Raw genomic sequence first — 17,919 nt, forward strand, 5'->3', positions numbered from 1 at the left:
TCTAAAAATATTTACGCCTGTACGCACTATCCATTTCACTGATATTTACTTCAAGACTTGTTTAATTAAAAATTAACTTAAAACAACCTCTCTTAAACATTTAAATTAACTAAATAAGCGCATTAAGAAAGACAACAAACAAATTGCTCACCTGTTAAAACACGGCGTTACATTTACAACGCGAAGAAAATAAACCGAACAAACAATTAATCCAAGTAAATTTCCAAACAAACACAGCGCACAATGGCACAGACGCTAAGCCTACTGCTAATATTCTTGAAAAAAAACAAAACAAAAAAACAGCACGTCACAAACGCGAATTCTCGCCCACGCGCTAACGAAAGCGCGCGCAAATTTCCCGCGAATTTCGAACAAATCTTAAAACAAAAATTATAAATATGTCAACACAATTTTAAGGCCAATTTGTAGACTCGTCAAATTGGCAGGCCGTCAAAATAAATTGCTGAATTTTAATTAAGTAGCAGACTATTTAATTTTTTGTCAGCGTCATTAAAAGACAGGGGACTTCTCTACGACAGAGATTCGCGTCGCCAAATGATGGTTAAAATTATGAAACATTTTTTTTCTTCCTATTCCCGGCAGCCGTTGGTTATCCGCGGTAGCGGCGAAGTTTTTAGCCGAGCTGTGTTGTCTGTCTCATTCGTTAGAATAATGTAACTATAGCTTTAAACGAGAAAAACGTTTTATGACCTATTTCATTGGCACCGAGATAGAAAATATTACGTGGAAACAAGACTCTAGCCATGATTTAACAACAAGCGTGGCGGGAACCCGGTTGGGCGGCATGTGGCGGCGGCTAAGCTAATTTCAGCCCGCCAAAGGCCTGATTGGTAGAAAAAAACAAGTTCCCCCAAAAAAAATTAACCTTTTTAAAAAAAAAAAATTGGGTAATACTTCATTTTAATTTTTTTCATGTCTAAAGGAAATGTGAATTTAAGTAATTTTTAAATATATATATTTATATTTATATTTAGTTCAATTCCGAATTAATTTGAGTTGTTAGAATTAGCCCTAATTTGAATTAGATTAAAATAATTAGGACTTAACTCTAGTAAAATATCAAAAAGATAGGAATGTGAATTTAAGTAATTTTTATATATATTTATATTTAGTTCAATTCCGATTTAATTAGCGTGGTTAGAATAAGGCCTAATTTGAATTAGATTAAAATAATTAGGACTTAACTCTAGTAAAATATCAAAAAGATAGGAATGTGAATTTAAGTAATTTTTAAATTTATTTATATTTGGTTCAATTCCGCTTTAATTAGCGTGATTAGAATTAGGCCTAATTTGAATTAAATTAAAATAATTAGGGCTTAACTCTAGTAAAATATCAAAAAGATAGGATTGTGAATTTAAGTAATTTTTAAACATATATTTATATTTAGTTCAATTCCGCTTTAATTAGCGTGATTAGAATTAGACCTAATTTGAATTAGATTAAAATAATTAGACTTAACTCTAGTAAAATTTCAAGAAGATAATTTTAGGGTTAGAGTTATACAGAAACATCCAAACCACATGCATATTTAGAAATGGGTATGTTTGTTTATTGTTTATATACAGTAACAAATCATTATCAAATTTGACCAAGGTCAAAGGGAAGATGGTTCATTAGAATAGTTCCTCAACGTCTGGGTATACGCCAATCCCTAGCCACAATTTAGACCAATAAAAGTACATTTCAGTATCACTTTAAACACCCATTTCCTAATGTTTCCCCATGTTATAACATCGTATAAAATCGACCAAATATGAAAAAAGATTAAAAGGGGAAAGTCGTGATAGCTCCAAACGATAATTTTCATGTTTTTTTCTTCACTAAATTTCCCTAGTGTCAATTGAATTGAAAACGTATAGGAGCTTTCGATAATTTTAGAAAATTACATAACTATATACTGATTGAATCGAACCAATTATCTCAACGACATTTCATTCGTGATCGTCGTGAGTACTTTGGAAATGATACCCAAGCGCGGTGCGGTGTTACGGTGGTTAGAAGTTAATTATGTTTTCTAATAAGATTAACTTTTTCCCCTTCCCCTCTCCCCCAAAACGCCAATTAATGTGTAACAAAAATGGTTCTCTCTCAGAGAATTTCTTTTTAGAAAAAGCTTTTTATTTTGATGATTTAACGCCCTATTAAATACGACGAGTTGCAGCCAACTATTTGAGGCGCTAGAAAAATATTTTCAGTTTTAATAATTTTCTAGTTAAAAGTGTCGCGAAAACTAAAAGGAAAAACTAAAAAAAAAGTTAAAAAAAAAAATTACCTTTTGGGAGTTTTTCTCTCTTTTTTTATGTAGATAAATAAGGGAGGGTTGAATTGAATTGATTTGAATTGGAAGAAAAACCCCCCAAAACATTACTGTATGTTTTAAATTACAATTTCAAAATTTTCTTAATAAGATGAATTTTTAAAACGATACGATGTTTCAGAAATTAACTAATCTGAAGTCAGGAGAAAAAAATATTCTAGAAAAGTTTTTCTATAAATTATATCATAAATTCATAAGATATGTTCCATATAAGTTTGTCACTGGTAACTTAGAAACTGGAGCTTGTCATGAAGTGAATGAGGTAGGTCATAGATTCGAGGTAAAGCGAAGACGCCTGGTTTTGGCGCTGCTGTCAAAGGCTTAGTAATGCAGACTAAATAATAATAAGATGGAAGTCCTGCAAAATTAACCGAGTGTAGGACTTCAATTCTGCTATAACTAGCTCGAGCTGTAAGTCTCAGTAGCATTACGAACTTGTATAGGTAGTGTCATACTTATCATAGAACATATCACTTATAATCTTATGATTATAAAAGATATAGCTAGGGATGATATTAGCAACAATAACTTCATGTTAAATTTACTTTCGTTATCGAATCCGTTTAATTTTATACAGTAGTAGTGCTTATTTAAGTAGTTTTTCTAGTTAGATGTCTCGGTTAGGCCCTCTGTTAATTGTATAAATTTAGGGAGGAGATTTAATTTAAGTCCATTAATTAAGGGAAACTCCTATATCTTGATTTCTTCAAATAAAGAGGTGGAATGTTAATATTTATAAATTCTCTTTTAGGCTAAATTGGAATTATATTTGCGGTCCTAAAATTATGTATGAAGGTACAGTACAATAAACCTAAAATTCTAGCATCTTTAATTCGTTCTCTCTCTCTCCGCCATGTAATTGCAAACAAATTACGAAATTATTTCGTAATCTAATAATAAATGAACCGTATATTTAGCCAACCATAAACAGAATTTAGAAAAAAGAAAAAAAAGAGGAGTTAAATAAAAAGGTGATGGCGTAACCTAGAACTGAACAATAAACTAAATCAAAACACCTTGAACAAATGAATGAGGAAAAACTAAAATATATATACGCTGTTATGGTTCGAACTTGAATCAAAACCGACTCACCGCACCAGCTTTCTTTTATGTTTAAACAAATTAAGTTAGTTACTCTATAAATATAACCTTGCTTCTATTTAAAAGTGAAGTTCAGCGGACCTTTACTATTTAACCAAAGGTAAATAAAAATAAAGGCCCATTCAGACTGTACGTTCACGTCGGTGAAGTCGCTTCTCTCGGTCAATTAGTCACGTGTCAAGATTTATCGAGTATAGTTTGAAATATTTTTAGTTTCGTCGGGGTGTGAGTGTTAAGATGGCACTACCACCTAGTAAGCGCCTTTTCTTTAGACATAGCTCACTCAATAATGCCTCACTGACGCGCGATCGAGTGGGCTACGCTTTATCATACGATATATGAAAAGTTTTAGGATTCTTGGAGCGGTATTTGTTATTCATTTTGGTTGGATGTTCGACTATTTTAGTATTCAAAAGCCTTGGCTTAAAAATTCGAGTCTCAGATTAAGTCGTCTGCTCTGGCGTCTGAACAGGTAAATAAAAGTACCGACGGAACCAACGCGAACGTAAGATTTTACTGTATCGTCTGAACGGGCCTTTAAGTATATATATTTTTCTGTATTTCTTGTTCTCTTTAAATTCCAAAATTGGCTTCATTTCATTACATTTAGTAACTTGGTAAATAGCAGCGAGTACCTCATTAGGGATACGAATTTAAATTAATTTAGAGTCACGCCTGAATTACAGCGAACAAGTACGAGGGGGAAACAGTTCTAGCTATAGCTAAAAATGTAGCGCAAGTCACTGTTGGAATACAGGTGATGACTATGCAATTATTAATTACAACAAAAAGGGGAAGGTTAGGGCAAAAAACATCAGGTGATAAAATAAACACAATACAATTGCATTAGGCCATTAAGCCTAGGTTTAAGTATATCGCTACGATAATTTTTAAAAGAAATTCCTTAATTACATTCTGTTATGAAAAGTCACGTGATTTTAGTTGAATTGAGATTTGTAAATATTTGGCCCCATTAGCTAGCTATCTTCTTTCATAGACTTTTCCGGCATTTTTATGGCTTTTAGTATTAGGTTTTCGTCCCCGTTTTGTATCTCCTTACAAACATCTTTTAAATATATTCTTATTATCGTAAGTTCATAAGATATGTTCCATAAGTTTGTCACCGATTACAAACTGGAGCTGGTCATGAAGTGAATAACGTAGGTCAAAGATTCTGGTAAGGCGCTGTCAAAGGCTTAGTAATGCAGTCTAAATAGGACCTAGATGGAAGTCCTGCAAAACCAATTAACCACCGAGTGTAGTACTATCAATTCTCGCTTGTCGTTCTGCTAGAACTAGTTATCTCGAGCTGTAAGTCTCTCAGTAACATTACGAATCGTATAGGTAGAGTCATACTTATAGAAGAAACATATCTTATAAACTTATGTTATTATATATAAATTTATATAGAAAGATTGAAAGAAACATTCCAAACATTCTAGGGTACACCGCGAGTCAACATTTACTTCGAGACTAATTTTGTCTCATTAGAATTTTGAATAGTTGGTAATAAACTGGTAAAATAATATATTTTTACGTTCTGTCTAGATAACCCCGGCTTCATATAGTTATTTATTAATATATCAAGTTTTCAACCGATCAAAATCTTTCTGATTGGTTGAAAAATTCAACGACTATACGAACCAATTAAATTTTAATATCTTTTAATAAAAAATTTCGCAAGAAAAGACCTTAATTTTAAAATTTTCTTATCATTCATTTTCAATTTTACGTAATAACTTTAATATTTATTTTTTTTTTACCCAAAATAAGTAATTAATTAAAATCGCAAGGGCTACCTCAATAATATTTCATTAATTTAAAAGTTAATGGTTTTCTAATTATATTTATTAATAAAAGTTAAAGCCTTTTTAAAACCTGAGAAAGGCCTCGGTTTAATTCCTCTAAATTTTCAAGTCGCATATAAACAAAATACTTGATCAATTAATCCATCCATACTTTAATATCTTATCAATAAGGGGGAGGTATTAATAAATGTTTGCTTATATGACCTCAAAACAATATTATATAAACTCGAGTAACAGCACCCCCTGTTAATTACCAATAGACATAAAACATTGCGGATGAATAGGCGTGTCGATACTCTATAATTAGAATAGGATACAAAAGAGGCCCCTTTACATTTTCCAAGAATGTCACGGGTCAAAAGAGAAACGTTTATCGCGTTTTTCTAATATCATCATCGCCCAATGACGATGGCTAAAATATTTTATTTAAGTCCCTTCCCTTAATTGAAGAAATCGGATATAATTAGCGAGCTTCCGTTATTGCTAACGAATTATTCAGTTCGTTTACCCATTTTTTTTTGACATTCACCAAGGCTTAAAAAATTAAAACACCTTGTTAAGCCTAAAAATGAGTTAAGGTAAATTTACGTAAATGTATTTCGAGTCACGTTTAAGCCTTGTACACTACAGCATTGACTACATATCTACGGCAACCCTAACGTCATATTATGCAACATCACTAAGCCTAAAATTTAATTTCCTCGTGAAATTAGGCTTAACGTTTATTTACATCAATACATTTGGTATTATATTTAAGCCTTGCACAGCATTGGCTGTAGATCAACGTTCAAACTAACGTCATATTACGCAACATCCCAAAGCCTAAAACTGAATTTCTTCATGAAATTAGGCTTAGCGTTTATTTACATAAATCTCAGTTGTGACGTCATTGCGTAGGTAAAACGTCACAGGCTTAGCTTTGGCAGTGGGCGGCCATGTTTGGTACCGCGTTGGTTCTATTGGCAAATACCATGGGTGACGTCACACTAAGGCTTATGAGATAGCTCTATACATTTCGCATTATATTTAAGCCTTGTACAGTATTGGCTGTGCCAGCCAGATAAACGCTAAGCCTAACGTCATATTTATCATCAAATACAGCCCGGATATACTGTAGAACATTTCCCCACCCATTTCAGTCATGGCATCAAAAATAAAAAAGGCATTAAGTCGTACATCATTTACGCAATAAAACTCTAACTCCGCTATAGGTAGCCACCATCCATATCTAGTAATTCGATCATCAAGGATTTTTCATTGAAAATGAAAAGCGTCGCGCGGCATGCACACACAACACACGAACGCGTTCGCCCCTGCCAAATGTAATTGAGATAAAGAAATGAAAAAGAAATATATATATAAAACCAACTTTAATAAGTTTAACTTTATAGCTTTAAGCGTTTAATGTTATGAAACTTGCACCACCAATCCCATCTCCCTTCATCAATAAAAAAATTGGGAACCGAGCAGAGAGAGAGAGGCCCATGGGGGGGAATTAAAAATATTTTATATAAAAATTTGTCGTTTAATCGGACTTGTCCCGATAGGCAACTTCGATTATACCAACTAGGATCAAGTCGCCCGGTGTCGAAGTTGTAATAACACGTTTAACTAAGGTTTTGGTCTCGGCTAATGACATAGAGAATAAAGAAAAGGAGTCTAAATTAATCAGAGCGTCCTGCATGCGTTACGCTGCAGTTAAGCCCCTTTCAGACAAACTATAAGTTCATAAGATATGTATGTTTCATAAGTTGGTCACTTGTATTTTAGAAACTGGAGCTTGTCATGAAGTGACTGAGGCAGGTCATAGATTCGAGGTAAAGCGAAGACGCCTGCTGAGGCGCTGCTGTCAAAGGCTTAGTAATACAGACTAAATAGGACCTAGATGGAAGTCCTGCAAAACTAATTAACCATCCGAGTGTAGGACTTCAATTCTAACTTGTCGTTCTCCCTAGAACTAGCTCGAGCTGTAAGTCTCTCAGTAGCATTACGAAGTATAGGTAGCGTCATACTTATGGTAGGAACATATCTTATAAACTTATGGTAAAATCTTACGTTAATGTCGGTCCGTTCGTTTTCCCAGTTCAAACGCGATAGCAGACGATAACGCTTAAAATAAGTCACGTATATTTAAGCCATGATTTAACACAAGTTCCATGAACTCCTCAGTTTTATTCTCTATGAATTTTTAAAATGGCTAAAAGGTTTTTTTTCTTGACGCTGGCGACATAATTACCTCCCAAACACGCGCCTACCTTGCACTCAGATTCTTATCTAATTTTTTTCTTTCTATATTTTTAATTTTAAAGTTTTGACTTTAAAACAAATATGATTTATTAGCGGGATGGTTTAATAACCCGGTTTGTTTTTAAATTAAAAACTAAAATACCATGGAGGATTAATTAATTAATACTGGAGAACTAACTAATAACTAGCGCAAAGCAAAACACTTAAAATTACAATCATTGCAAATAAATCATAACAGAGTGATTCTACCCATCAAAATAACAAGCAATTTTGTCATTAAATTCAATTCAAACTGATTAATAATTCAGGTCACCCCTGTTCTTAAAGATAGCTCAAAATGTAGTGCATGAATCCTTTCAATCATCATCATCCAAACTTTATCTTTAATTTCGATAAACTTGGTCTACTTTTCTGCTAAGCCTAACTTAATTCATACTCAACAGATATTCATTAAAACAAATTAAATATACTAAATTGGCTATGAAAAATTCTCCCAACTTTAACTTCAGCTCAGTATTGTCAGACCCTCTGTGTGACAACTTGGTCAAGTACTGAATTAAACTGCAATCAATTGCCTCACCTGGCAACACTGAGGGAACGTCAAAAGACTCAAAACCCTCTTTAATATTGGAAACTATGTATAAAAACAAACTTACCATGTGGTAAATCACAAATAAAAGTAATCCAAAACACAACCACAGACACAGTTTCAACTTCACCTCACCACCAAACAAACTAAATGAAATAAAAAAATGTTCCTCTTATCCGTCTCCAATCGCAATCTCATTTAAAAAATTCTTTTATAAGAGATAACCGTCAAGCATTAATTGACAACGGGTAGGGGAGGAGTGTACCCTGGCGATAGTATTCACCTAAGCCTAAAAAGCACTATAAACGACACTTGAAAAATACAAAACTGAAAATCGCGATACGGTTAATTCTATCTCCCCCTCTCGAGTTCTTTTTGCCAATGAACTTTGGGCTCACGAGCGATACGCTATAAAAACCGGCGTAATCCCGCTACCAACCAACTTTGAACAAAGACTAAGGTATTATTACGGAGAAAAATTAGACCTAAGCCTTGGTCTTATACATTTACATGGAAAAGTCAAGACAAGAAAAAAGAGAAAAAATATTACCAGAAGTAAATGAACCGAAGTTACTTAAGACTCTAAAAACTGTCCAACACATTTGCCATAACGCGGGGCTTTAAAAAAGCAGAACCTTTCATCCCCCCCTCGTCCTTGGCAGAATTATTGCAGAGGATTCTGGGACCAAAGACTATAAGTGACTGTGCCATTTAAGCCCGACTATATAGTCTTTGTTCCGGTATGGTTGTTTTGAAAAAGTCGTCTGCTTGATCAAATTGATCTTGACGTCCAAGGCTTAGGCTTAGTACCTGTTGTTTACTTGCCGTTTCGCCGTTTCGGAACTGTATACCGATGGTTTCTGATTCAAGTTTGGGTGCAAATGTCTTTCCCTATTGGTTTTAAAGGTAATCCGGCATTGTGCTTATTATTTCCCTCGGAATCGTCATTATTAGAATTTGATTTCACCGTTTTTTAGTCAAAGATAAATCTCCTAAGAAACATTGCGTGGCAACAGTGGCTGTGTTTACACTATGCAAAGGCTTATCTTGAACTTTGATTTTTTGGCGAGATTCGACTCTATTTGTTTCTATATGACACATTACCGATTTATTTTTTTGTTGAACTTTAGCTTCTAAGTAAAAATTGCACTGGGTGCTAACATTTTTGAACGACAAAACCATATCTTCTTTCAATTCTTCATCGATAAAGAATAAATCTTCTCTGAAGGAATCCGCCATTTTAAAATATACAAATTTCCGACAACCGACTTCCGTTTCCACACAGCGACCGTTTGGTGGCGTTTTTAGAATAACGGCGCTTGAGAATGGGGGGCAGGAATGGGGGTTAAATAAGGGGGATTATAAGTAACTTGTGTTTAACGAAGAAGCAATGGGGCTCCAGTAACTTCGGTTCATTTACTTCTGATATTACGTATTAAATCAAGTATAGCATAGCGTTATGGTCGAACGCCTTCGGATCTTATAATAGACTTTCTATAGATTTATAATTGCAGGAGCGTGCGTGCGTTGTAGTTTGAATTAAAATACTCCCACGACCTTTAGGACGATGAATTGTCTCGTATCATACCGTGTAATTACTATTAACTTTTGGACTTTAGGTGTAAGAATAATTTTAAGGCGACAGTCCAAGGTGTGATATGTTTTTGCACGATTGAATTCGTGCCCCTAATTTTCTAAAGAAGTTCCCCAAGGTTTTTTATATTTTTTTCATTGAAAATTTTAATTTTTTAATATTTTAGATATTACCAGGGATAGATTTAATTTTAGAAGTAGGAATGGAGAACAGTTATTATTTACTTCAGTCCGACTCATAGCCCTGTATAGAGCCCCTCTCTCCAAAGTTTAAATTATCTTATTGGTTCACTTAAACTACGTTTTGATGAGGTTGCTGACGGGGACGACGAAAAATAGTGACGTAATTCCTTTTAACCTCTGTCGCTATGACCCGCCTCTTCTTTCACACCCCCCCCCCCTCCGTCCCGGGGAAGGGGGTCGGGGACTTTGACGCGCGCCCACATTACTCTGTTCTCCATTCCTACTTCTAAAATTAAATCCATCCCTGATATTACCAACTAAAATTATCAAAATTCACTTCTTTTTCTTCACTAATTATGCAAATTTCGATGTATTTGAACTAAAACTACTTTATCGATCAAGTTATGATTGGAGTATTTTGCGGACGACCCCTTAAATTTAATTAAGAAACTGAAAGACAGTCTAATTTAATTTACTTCAATTAAGCAAGGGGTCATTCGTAAAATACTCCGAACATAACTTAAAAACTGTGTCACTTAGGGAAAAATGCAAATGTCACTGAAGTTACATTTTTGACTCAAAATAGCTCAAAGAACATCCCCCTTAATATCTGACAGACTTTTCAGAAACATTCTGTATATTCTAAACTACACGAGCACGTAAATTGAATTTAACTTACTATTATAAATACGTCAACACGTAATCCTTTTATCTCGAATAAAAATCAAAAATAATGATACCTAGTATTTCAAATTACACCACTCTTGTTACGCTGACGTCAACTGGTATTTAAATTAAATTAATGACAATTTTCACTTGGTGTCTACAGGTCTGAGTTCGAGGGGGGGGGGCAAAAATCGTTAAAACATCAGCACCGCTACACCATATGATTTTTCGTCATTCAAGGTGATGTTGTTATACTACAGTATACCTGTGCGACAATTTTGCCAGTTGTTTCCGTATATATAACCTTGCGCCGCTGTTAATTTTACTGTAACAGTTAAAAACAGTACATGACATCATTAGGCCTACCCAAAAGCATCGAAAAAAAAAAGAGAAACGTTTCATCAACGTTATAAAGACATTTATTACATTGTAATAAAAAGTATGGACCGTTTATTTGTAATAAATATATCAAACTTGCGACAGTCGAATACCATAACTTTCGATATGTCAATAACTGAGCAATTTTTCATATTGTCAACGACTGAACCCGATTTTGATTAATTAAATAAACTGAGCTTGTTGGATTTTTTATCCTAAATGCCCATTCAGACGAATTAAAACGAGTCTTGTATATGGTGTGATTTTTGAGCCAAGACTAGAATACTAAAATAGCCGAATTTAAAATTGACAAATACGGCGCAAATAATCCTAAAAATCTTTCATATATCGTCTACTAAAACGTATCTCATTGGATCACGCGTCAGTAACGCGTGATCAAGTGAGCTATGGCTAAAGAAAAGGCGCTAACGAAGGTGGTGCCATCTCGACACTCACAACAAGTTTTCAAACTAAACTCGTGAAGCTTTTTCACGTGTTTAATTAAGCGATTTCACCCACGTAAGATTTTAGTATAGTGTAGTCTGAATGGGCCTTAACCATCCAATATATAACATACTTTTAAAGAACAATGGATGTGATACTGTTAATTAAATTTGATATTATCTCTGGATCAATCGATAATGAGGGAGTTTACTATACGATAATGGATATCGATTAGTGGCAATATTAAGTTTGGTTAAATTAATTTTTTTTTTTTTATTTCAAAATAGTTTATTTTTTACGTCCAAGTCGGTCAAGGAGATATAAACTGACTGATTAAGGGTTGAAAACCCCGTACCCGTTTCATTCAGTGAAAGTACAGGGGAGTCCGCTACTTGGGAGGGCGCAACTTCATTGGCCCGGCCCGCCGACAGTTAGATAGAAGAAACTATTTTCATTTTGCAAATCGGGTTATATAAGTTTATAAAATAAGTTCCTACCATAAGTATGAGTTGACACTACCCATACTTCGTAATGCTACTGAGAGACTTACAGCTCGAGATAACTAGTTCTAGCAGAACGACAAGCGAGAATTGTACACTCGGTGGTTAATTAGTTTTGCAGGACTTCCATCTAGGTCCTATTTATTCTGTATTACTAAGCCTTTGACAGCGCCAAAACCAACCTCGAATCTATGACCTACCTCATTCACTTCAAAATTACAAGCTCCAGTTTCTAAGTTACCAGTGACAGACTTATGGAAGGAACATATCTTATGAACTTATGGTTTTTATGTTAAGTGAATAGTGTCGATCAGAGAGAGAGACTGTTGAAAAATCAGAAATTGGCACATTCAATCTATGGTATGTATATCTTAGTCGGGTTGTGGGAGTTAATAATGGGGCAAGTTTACAAGTAAGTAGGGCTTCCGAAAAACCTTCTGTTTATAGATAACGAGTTTTTTCTTAAAGAGCTCTCGCTATCTATTGGGATATTTTCTTTTCTTCAATTTCTACCGAGATGCTTTGATCTCATTTCTTTATACATTATTTGAAAAGAACGCCAGTGTTTAATCTTGAAGGAAAGAGGCGAGATGGAGTAGTAATACCTACCCATCTAAGGAAACTGCAACGAAGTCTTCCCAGCATCCTCAGCGGTGTTTTATTAGGGTACGAAAACGTATAAAATTCCCCTCTGTCTTGAAAATAGAAGCTAATTCACGAGAACTAGGTTCTATTAACAAATGGCGCTGGGCGGCAGCACTTAACAAGTTCCCTATTAAAGGTAGATGGTGTGCGCGAGGTACTCTGGGAGATAGAGTGCCGCAAATAACCTATGAACATTGCATCTCCATCCCACCTCCAAGTTTTACTCCTTCAAGAGAACTTTAGAATAAAAAGGCTTAACCTTTGACCGGGCAAATTAAGATTAAGCTTAACAAATGAAGACTTAAAAACTGTTTCTTTTAGTAACTATTCTTTGAAGAGATGAAACGATTAAAAGGCGGGGAAGAGAAATAGACGTAATTGCGTCAAACTATAAATCTTGCTTTCAAGAATGAGACGCGATAGGCTTAACTGCAGTGTCTACACGTGATAGTTTACTTCGTTTGAGATAAAAGTGAAGCCTAGGCCTATTTCATTCTCCCTTCAAGCGCACGTGAACTTGTATTATATAAATTTAAAGATGGTAACTTGAAAATAGACGCGGTGGCAATAAAATTTTATATTTCTTCTCTCATTTATCTTAATGTTTCTTCCTAAATTTGTAAATCTGTAAAAATGTTATCTCGCTGCATTAAGGCCAGTTTCTTCTTTCCTATATTTAAGTCCTAAACTAATGGAAGACGTTAAGGGAATGTTTTTTTCCCCCCAAAAAAAAAATAAAAAAAAAATAAAAAAAAAATAAAATAATAACTTGGGAAGAGAGATTTGAACCATCACGGCGTCTGCGCACCGAAATCCACGATTTTTTAGTCATTTGACGGACGTCTAGATTAGTATAATGGCATCGGAGCCAGCCAAAGAAGCAAGAAAGAAGAAAAAATATACTTTTTGCAAAAACATTTTTCGCAATCAACTGGGTATTTTAGCTTGTCAATTACCTATTGAGATATTACTTAATTCAAGTCAAATTTGACATATTAAAAAAACGAATGGGTATTCAAAAGCCATAAGGGGGCATTTAAACTGCGCATGCCCGGAAAACCTAGGTTATTCATTGATTTCAGGAAGTAGTTCTAGTTTATTTATTTATTTCCAGTATTTCAATAATATAATCATGTGTCTTTAGTAGTAAATTTGAAAGAACTTTTACTATAAATCATTATTAGTGGCCATTGGCCCATTATCGTAGTTCATATCTATGGATATCCTTTCAAGCTGAACTGAATTAAACTGAACTAGATGAATTAACTACGTCTTTAGAAAACCCATCTGGGAAACTCTTTCTTCTCCTTAGTTTTAAACTCGTAGTAAAGCTTTAACATGGTTTCTAAACTAAACTTCGTTAAGCACATTTCGTAATCACGAACCACCACCGGTATCTGGGGAGTGGTTTAATTGATTGACACCAGGCGTGGCTCCGATAATATTGGGTGTATCACTTCAAGAACTGATTGTGTAACCCATTTTTTTACCGGTTGCTACTCTATGTTCCTGAATGACGAAAGCCATAGCGAAAACTTAAAACTCGTGTTCAAGAATAATTCCAAAATAAAAAGCCCGAATTTTCGTTACGTCGAATAATAATAAGTTAGATACATGTTTATACTTAAATACCCATTCAGACGGTCAATCACGCGTCATTAAGGCATCATCGAGTGAGCTATGGCTAAAGAAAGGCGTTAACGAGGTGGCGACATCTGGACGAAACTGGATTTTTTCAACTAAACCCGTTCACGAATCTTTAACCAAGAAGTGATATCTAGTTTATTAGGGAGAAGGTATAAATTCGCCACGTTTCCAGCTTTATCTCCAGTCCAAACGTAGGTCCGGAGTTAATCCCCGCCACCTCTAAATTACAACGAGAGAAATATCTCATTGGTTCTTGATAACTCACGTCAGTGCGACGCGAATGACGAAAATTACAGTCATATTTTCCGAGTGAGGAGAGACGAAATAGCCCGGGGGCCTCCTTTTACGTCCCCCCTAGTATTTTGAAAGGAGGACTGGGACTATGGCTAGCGCGAATACTTAGGCATCTTATACCTTCTCCCTAATAAACTTCTTGCTTTAACCTAGCCGTTAACACAGCGAGAATTGAAGCAACTACATGGAAGTGAACGTAAGATTTTAGTCTACGGTCTGAATGGGCCTTTACGCACCACGCATAGGCTATGAATTTGTAGTAGCTTTAACGAATCTAGTAGAAGCAAAAGAAAAAAAACCCGTAAAGTTAGTTAATTTGAAACTGGCTCGCTGTATATTAAACAGCACGACGTTAATAAGAGGGGCCTCACGCCTCGACTTAAACGAAGCTTAAAGATTAAATAATTTGTTGAATAACCACTATATATGATTGAACTAGTTAAATAATCGCTCAAAATATTATTAACTCGAAACTTTTACTTCTTCGGGGGGGGGGGGCAAAATATGTACGCGTAAAATTTATTACGTAAAAAGAATCGAGGGCCATTTTTAATTTTTCTTTCTTTTTTAATTCTTATCTTTGAAAGGGGTGCTGAAATGTTAAGCCTAAATGGTTAAAGTTAGGCTTAACCTATTCTTTTGAATGGACAGTGAAGGTAACTGGCAATAACACCAATATTACGTGTAAAACCGTAAGTTTATAAGATACGTTTTCATAAGTATGACAATACCCATAATTCGTAATGCTACTGAGAGACTTACAGCTCGAGCTAGTTCTAGCAGAACGACCAAGCGAGAATTGAAGTCCTACACTCGGTGGTTAATTTTGCAGGACTTCCATCTAGGTCCTATTTAGTCTGCATTACTAAGCCTTTGACAGCAGCGCCTCACCAGGCGTATGTCGCTTTACCTCGAATCTATGATCTACCTCAATCACTTCATGACAAGCTCCAGTTTCTAAGTTACCAGTGACAAACTTATGTAGCATAACTTATGAACTTATGGATGGTAAAACTAATTACGCTCATTTGAGACAAAAGACAGCGATACTCTCTTGAGTAGAAGCTTAGAAGCAACTTAAATTGTAATTTAAAAACCGGCTCTCCGTCCTGGATAATCGATTCTAATTCTTAGCAACCCTTTATCACCTTATAACTGTTTCTTTTAGACTTTGTTCCGTAATGTTTCTTGAAGACTTCCGACAGATTATTCAAAATTCATTGCCCTTACGTCGTATATAGTAATTTTGATTTAAGACTTTGAAAAGTAGTTATGAAGAAAAAAAAATGAAAATATAAATTATTGCTTGATTGAAGGGGCCATCGTCCTCGGCTTTTTCAAAAAGACCCTGAAAGGTTTTTTAATTTTTTAACTCTCTCAAATTATCAGAAAAAGCAATTGGTTGGTATAGTAAAGTTCTCTTTTGCATGTGGGACTGTTAATTGCTATTTCACGATCTTTTTAAAAAGAGGAATAATTTTTTTCTTTTCACTGGGATAAATTAACGATCATTAAAAAGGTTAAGATTTTTCTTAATTTTTTTTTCTTACACCCTAATTTCGTTATTAGACTTTAATAAAAATATTTTCTTAAAAAAATTAATTCAAATGTTATAACTTTAATTTTTTTAAATTAAATAACAGATATTACTGCATATCACCAGAAGTAAGATGAGACTAGAAGTAAAGAGCTCTAGCATTGGTAGTAGACTGTAGATCCTGGCACTAATGAACAAATTTGAGGATTTTATGCCGCTTCCATCGCGCCTACACTAGAGAGAAAACGAGCGTCTCACGTTTTGAAGGGAAAATTCAGAAACCGCTACCAGAGGGCCAACCCTTGAAGTGTTATCAAGAATATTCATTTTCGCCAAGCGAAGAATTTGGTTAACTCAGTACTTCTAGTCTCATCTTACTTCTGATATCACGGAGGTTATATGAATTAAGGTATTTTTCATTTATGGTACTAATTCCAGATGCAAACAAAGAAGTAACAGAAAGTGCCCTTAGCGGCAATTAAACCAAATTACAATTACCAGATTTGCACTAAACAACATATATAATAATGTCCAAGACCCATAAATACTTTACCGAGCCGAATTATGTCTCAAAAGCCGATGAAACTATTTTCTTAATATTATCATGACCTCAAAGAATTTAGTTTAGATGAAACGATTAAGTGAACGTATACATTTTAGGGTCTTAAGTAGCATGCACCCTCCCGCCCAATCGTGTTAGATATAAATTTGCATAAGCATAGAAGTTAATCATTTGCATATAGAGCATATATGGGTTAATCGTTTTTGGAGCTTATGTAAATAATTGCCAATATAAATAATATCTCAATTTATATGCCTATATAAATTGCAACAGATAGAAGTATTTATATTAAAGGGAGGGTGAAGTGATTTCTTATCGACACGGAGCGCCCCAAGTGGATTTTGTTAAAACAAGAAGGGAGGCGCAAATTTCAAATTACTCATAAAAACATAAACTAATTTTAATTATAAAATAACTTAATTTTCCCATTCACCCTCCCTTTTCTACGACACAGGTATAAATTGGTAAACGAAAAAAATAAAAAATGAAATACGATTCTTACTTTGAGACAGAGATACCCTGGGCCAAATTTAGAAGCGCACGGAAAATACTTAAACCCGAATTAGTAATTAATCAAATACAGTTTCCCAATTACTTAACAGATTACAAATCCCCCTGAATCTTCCCTGTACATGGGGTACTTAATGGTAAAAGATGGAGAGGAAGGGGGAAGGGGTGGAAAATCACTTTAAATCTGTCCTGGTATCCATTGCAAGTAACTTAAGAAGTCGGGGGGAGGGGGCTATAAGCTATAATACTCCAATGTGGTTAATACCGATGATGGATCGAAGTTTGATATATCGCAATGAGAATTAATAATTAGGAGATATACCCGATTAATATATACGGGATTTCCTTTTTAAAATCAAACTGAAAAGGCTTAAGTTCCCCGGGACTTTATTAAAAGTAATTAAGTCATACTTGGGCGCTTGCCCTATTACTCATTATTTTAATGATTCGCAGTGCAAAGCCGCGGGGCTGGAAAGTTCAATATTTTGGTTATGGTATCAGGAATGCATACATCTAATAAGAATAATTGTATTCCGGGTCTTTTTGGGCCTCATAATTCTGATGGAGTCTTTCTGTCATTTGTTTCATTGGTTCAAAGCAACGCGAGTTCCTATAGGCAAACGGAGGTTGCAACAGTAACCGAAATGGATTATTCTCGAGGTACAATTCGTCATACATAATGATTTAGTCTATAACTCCTCCCATAAAATAAACCTAGATACTTGGAGGGAAAATGGATGTAGCACAATGTTTCCCATTAGTTGTATGCATTCCTGTTTAAATATATTAAGGTACTAAAGAGTTATTTCTGATTATTTAAATATTATTTAAAAATATAAGAAATTATACTGGAAGACATTCTGTTTGTATTGAG

General features: G+C 34.6%; 1 protein-coding gene across 4 annotated transcripts in view; it reads right to left on the reverse strand.

Annotated features, from left to right (window-relative positions):
- Nucleotides 1–17,919, reverse strand: part of Pka-C1 (Protein kinase, cAMP-dependent, catalytic subunit 1) — a 128,258-nt gene that overhangs the window by 79,943 nt on the left and 30,396 nt on the right. Inside the window, exon 1 of one of the 4 annotated variants that reach the window (XM_089862469.1) lies at nt 8,154–8,325. The exons of 2 other annotated variants lie outside the window; for them this stretch is intronic. The gene's annotated coding sequence lies outside the window, so the exon portion shown is untranslated. Of the gene's footprint in view, nt 1–8,153; nt 8,326–17,919 lie in introns of those variants that run through there. One more of the 4 variants, XM_089862466.1, reaches the window with a different exon arrangement.

This window comes from Phalangium opilio, unplaced genomic scaffold (assembly GCF_054372755.1).
Source record: "Phalangium opilio isolate 3A_F unplaced genomic scaffold, DU_Popi_V2 ptg000540l_1, whole genome shotgun sequence".
In the NCBI taxonomy this organism is placed as follows: Eukaryota; Metazoa; Arthropoda; class Arachnida; order Opiliones; family Phalangiidae; genus Phalangium; species Phalangium opilio.